Raw genomic sequence first — 6,084 nt, forward strand, 5'->3', positions numbered from 1 at the left:
CGCAGCTCTTAAATAAAGAGAGTTTTTTTTTTTACCCAGTCTAATATCCTATTTATCATGTTCAAGCTATTCTCTCATTAAAAAGTTTATTAACAGTATGTGAACTATAACATTTAACATAACATAACATAACAAATACTTTATTGCACAAACAGGAAAAAACAAAATACAAAACAAAAGAGAAATAGAATTAGATTTATGTGTGTATGCATGAAAAATAGTGATAATTAGCAGTAATTAGATGAGAAGTACATCCGAAGGCAATATTCATTATCGGTACTGAAAAATTACAGAAAGTAATTTGATGGCCTCCGTGGTCCAGTTGTTAAGGATCGGGTTTGTCCCGGATTCGAATCCTGGTGGGGTGTCACAGACAAGCGCCATCTAGCGCAAACCTAGTGTAACAATTTAGTTTAGCTAACTGGCTACATCCATATTTTATGATAGGAAAATTGTAAGTAGTAACCAAAAGAACCAACAGATGGCGCTGGTAACCAACGCCAAATAAACAGAGACAAAATGGAGTAACGACGAACGACGCATTTAATTTTCCCGCTCCCTAATAATTGTTATATTTCAATCAAACAAACCAAACCTATTACCTATTTCTTCATGGGGACATGTCAGAAAATCACTTTGTGAGCCCTGGTTCGTTTACGACATTGTAGGCTGATCACCCGATTGTCCGAAAGTAAGATGATCCGTGGTTCGGAAGGCACGTTAAGCTGTTGGTCCCGGTTACTACTTACTGATGTAAGTACGTAGTCGTTACATGAGCCATGTCAGGGGCCTATGGCGGCTCAATAGTAACTCTGACACCAGTGTTGATGAGGTTGATAATCCACCTCACAACCCACATGATATGAGAATGGCCGAAAAGGAAAGGGAAGGATGATTGATAACTATTAATTTTAAAATTAATGATTGAATGAAGGAATAACCAAGTGGCATTAACTACTTGGTCGGACAAATGGGGAGCGCTGAGGGGTTTCACCCGGTACAACGTTTAAGACAACAGTCTTCAATCTTAATGGGCCGATAGAAATACGCGTTGAATGAGGGAAATTGTCGACCACGCCAGCGGGGTCGGTATCGGGGTCCTAAAGTGTTTGTTGTCACGAGCTGATTGGCCGCCTCTATGGCTAAAGACCAACATTTAAGTATAAAATAACATGTACTTAATTTTTTGTATGTTTTTGTATGAAGTTAACCTACTGTACATTCTATACTGTGGTAATGATATGCACGTCCGCATGACTGACAAGATTAGGTTATTTATAGTACACAGATTAGTTTCATTCGAAAAATAATATTTACATTTCACAAGATCCATGTGTTAATTGTAAAATCGTTTGATAAAAGAGTTTATGCTGAAAATTACCTAAATAATCGCGTTTGATGTCAATTTTACGACCATCCTCGAGTTTGATAAATATTTATTGGTCTCTCAAGATCGTTTATTAGCATAACATCACGCCTGTTTCCCCAAAGGGGTGGGCAAGAGGTGTATACTAGGTATAACTGGGTGACTTTACAGTTTACTTTACCCACTCCAATCCAGTTATGTTTAAATCTGCTTTCCGCTTTAAAATCAGTCACTGTCGATGTATACTAATGTATTTATTTATTTATTTTTATTTTATTCTCATGTATGTGCAAGTTCATGTGTAATGTATATAATTTGGTCCAAAACTTAAAAAAAAAACTTGGGAACGCAGAATGGTGGCGGGCTTATACTACGTGTGTTTCTAACCAATATGTCTGTGAAGTTAATTAACAATCGTGTTGTCTTTATTTTTAGGGAACTTCTGGACTACATCATTGGACTTCCCACCGAACAGTCTTCAATATAATTTAAATGTAGGTACCTACCGACAATTTTTTTATCTCTTTTTACTGTTTTTTTCTTCGGTACCTTGACGTTGGCAGAATCATCGTTTCTAAACGATGCAGCCATAAATTTTAAAAAGTGAAGTGAAGTGACGGGACCTAAATTAGTTTCATCTCTTTCTTGCACATAGAGTAAGAAAAGGACGGAGTCATTTCTGAGCTGTGAAACTAAAATTAGGTGAAGTTCGTGTCCGCGACGAACATAAAAACTTGTTATTGCGGTTTTGAGTACTTAATTCATCTTGCAACGAATGTAGGTACCTCTGACTACCCCAATTGGGATATAGTCTTGAGCTTATGTTATATGTTATTAAGTAGATGCACAATATGTCAAAACGAATTTATAAAATACAAAAGTGGTACAGAAGTGAATCCTGTTCTTAGTAATTTGCAATGCAAAAGTAGCATTAGTCATAAAGAATAATACTATGTAAAGAACGGCAACACTAACCCCCAGCAGCTGATCTAGGTTTACCTCACCCCCTCGGTCTTACTTTAGTTCTCAAACGTGGACGTCAGAAGTCAAACACACAGATGCGCGTGTACGATACTGGTGCTAATTCCTGTAAACACCATCTAATTTTATTTTAAGTTATATCTGTCATTTTCTTCTCCGCCGAAAAAAGGAAAGGGACGGATACTCGAAAAGCATAAAATTTATGGAACACACGTCAATTTTAGCACAAATCTTAAACAACCGTCTAAAAATTTTACATTGGCCAATAACCCGACAGAATTATGTGACAGCACACGTCAAACGGTTTGCATACCAGCGAGATACCTTCTTGATTCGCCCGGGTTATTCATTCATTTACTCATTCTTCCTAAAATTAAGAGCTGTCAATCATCTGTCCCTTTCCTTTTCGGCGGATAAGAAAATGACAGGTATAACTTAAAGTAAAATTAGGAGGTGTTTACAGGAATCGGGGCCAATGTCAATGTGTAGTGTCTGTGTAAAACAAGGTGTTTTGTAGGAAGGGATGTGCTTTAGTCTAAAAAATAATAACGGTATGTAGTTTAAAAGCAGCAGCAGTACGTGATACGATAAAATATGTCACTCATTCCATATCAGTGACATGACACACTTAAGATATGAATTGGATAGAAATACAAGATATTTTTGTCAATTTGAAGTTGCCTCTCTACTTGCTCCTCTCGTGTGGGTTATGATTAGGGAATGCAATCCCGATCTCACGAGATCTAGTCAAATTTTTCGGGATCAATCCCGAAGCATATGACGAGATCCCATTCGAGATTGACGGGATTGGGTGAATCTCATTGAGTTATACCTTTTGTTTTGATTATGCTGATTTCCAAAGAATACTTAAGTAATTATCTAGTTAGTAATATTGAAGAATAAAGGTTTTAATAACCTTACTATCACAAACAAGCAGTTTTCATCGTTTTCAGCCATTCTAACTTTACATTTTTTTTTATGAACTAGACAAGATCCCGAAAATTTCAGGATCTTGCAGAATTGATATTTCCAATCCCGCGATCTCGAGTCGGGATTGCATTCCCTAGTTGTGATATTAATAATCAACCTCATCAACCCTGGTGTCAGGGTTAGTATTGAGCCGCCAAAGCCCCTGACATGGCTTATGTAACAACTCCATACAGACTTAAGTAAAGAGTAGCCAAGACAGACTACTTAACATGTCCTCCGAAGCATGTATCATCTTACTTTATGACAATTGGATGATCAACCGGCAATACATCTCTATTGAGATCACATACAGTTCTTTGACTTCCCGGTCCTGAATAGTTTTTAAAGAATATCTTGGTTTTATTTTTACTAAAAAACATCAAAAAAAATCAAAAAATCAAAAGAGATAACATAACAGAACAGAAGCTCACGACTATATCCCAATTGGGGTAGTCAGAGGTAAATCCATTGCAAAATGAACTTAGTGTTCAACGAACTTTCTGTTAGACCAACCTGATAGGTGGTGAGCCATATAGCCGTCTATAATGGTCGAGCCAACTGTGTTAGTGAAAACTGCACTTAAGATAAATTAGTAACTCATTGCATTGGTGCAACTCCAGCATCAAGTTTTGAAACGACGCTCCCCGTTTGACAAGCAAGGCGATGACACAGGACTATAAGTTTTTAACAGATCTGTTCATTTATAGAAGCCACTACCAGACATTCCAACTAGAAGGAAAACCCAGCCAATTACAGGTTAGGTCACATAAAATTACCTAGATAATTGATAAATTACCTAGATCATCTTTTCAAGCTGACTAACTATAGCAGTTTGTGGACTTGTGAAAATTACTAGTACAAGAAAATTAATGATTAGAAAAAAGAACATACAAAAAAGAGATTACAGCTACTGAGAAAAAATATATATTTTTATTTATTTATTTTTTTTTTTTTTTTGTAAATATTGATGTTTCAAAGTGTAACTAGGTATACCTATTATTTAATGAATGTTTTTTTTTTTTAATTTGAGGGTATCAGCTACCAAATCTAATGCAATATACATACATTAGTCTATATAGGTACTGATATGGAATACAAGAAAATAATGAAAACTGACAAATCTTTAATTTTTTATATTCATTTACAATAACAAGAAAATGATACATTACTAGAGTTTCAACCCATACACCTAATTTTAGGACACATTGTATAACACCCAATGATCTAAATACATAAACAAAAAAACACTTGGACTATATATACCAATAAGATTCAAATTGTATAACTATTGACATAATACATGTGTGACCGTTGCCTCGAAGCTTATTGGATTAAAAAAGCCATATTATATCACTCAAGTGTGCACTGAAAAAGACCTTTTATGAAGTAAGAATATTTTTTTTCAGTCTACCAATTTACTTACTCTGTGTATAGGAGGTATCGTCGGCGGAATCGGTCATCAAATTATCACTTTTTTTTCTCGTAATCGGCAAAGGAGATTGGGACAACCCGGCGTTTACCGACAGACATTGAGTAATAGGTCACTACACTTTGCTATGTACCAACGTTTTAACACAATCAATTTGCGTATATAGTCGCATATACGCTGTAGCAGACGCGAACAGGCAAATAGAAGTCCTTCAAATCCAATAAGACACAGTTTTAGCGGTTCAAAAAGGCTACAACATTCCAAATCGCGAAATACACAAGTCTAATTTCACACTTCACTGACACTGAATAATAAACACAAAACGCACAGTTTGTTGGTGTAAATAGCTCGCCAATACAGTTTGTGACTGCGCGGTAATATTATTTAATTGTAATTTATGCTTCAAAGCACAAAATTTAATCCTTTTTTCTTGATGTGACGACGTGTTGCTGTGCGCATTGCGCGATTGTTTCGATTCGATTGACAGTTTGCGGCTGGGGAATCGAGACATTTGTACAATCGAGCAAACCAGTTGACAGTTCTGGACAGAAATATCGATATATTTATTTGGTAACTAATGTGGAGTAAGTATTGACGCCTGTACAGTAGAATAACAGAATGCTTTGTACAGAATTGCTTTCCAAGTGTACTTTCTCCAGAAAAATATATAGATGGAGCTATACAAAGTTGCCTGCGTTTATGATAGATAAGATAATTATAGTAAAAAATAAAACGTAAAAACTCAATAATTACAATGGGATAACCTTCTAATTTCATTAGTAACAGACTATGCATCTTTTGTCATTATTATTAGATGTAAAATGATGACCCTTGTTATTACGTCCACTGCCCAGGTACAGCACATCTTCCACCCATTATTATTCTAACCAAGGTAGGAACATAGTTCTATACATAATCTGATCCAAATATCAGGCAACAATTATTTTCATATATGCTTCTGCCATTACATTATATTTTTAAATAATTTATGTACCCAAGTAATAAGAAAATAGGTAATTATCACGTTAAACTTGTTTTTGGTGAACGCAGCTTAAAAAGTCCCTCAGTATCACGTGAAATCTATACAGTGCCATCTATATATTTTTTTGGGGAACGTAGACTGAAAAGTCCTTCATTAACTATTCTTCTAAACATTAATTTTCATGAGAATGGTGTAGAAATCGATTCAGTTAGTGACAGCATTTTCTTAATCGATTTATTTTTACGCATCATTGCATCACTACTAATGTCAAATTTAAACGGCAAAGCGCGAGAAGGGATATCTTTTTGTGGTTCCGCAGCAATTTCAAATAGAATAGTTGTTAGGTCATCAATACAG

Source organism: Pectinophora gossypiella, chromosome 29 (assembly GCF_024362695.1).
Source record: "Pectinophora gossypiella chromosome 29, ilPecGoss1.1, whole genome shotgun sequence".
Taxonomy (NCBI): domain Eukaryota; kingdom Metazoa; phylum Arthropoda; class Insecta; order Lepidoptera; family Gelechiidae; genus Pectinophora; species Pectinophora gossypiella.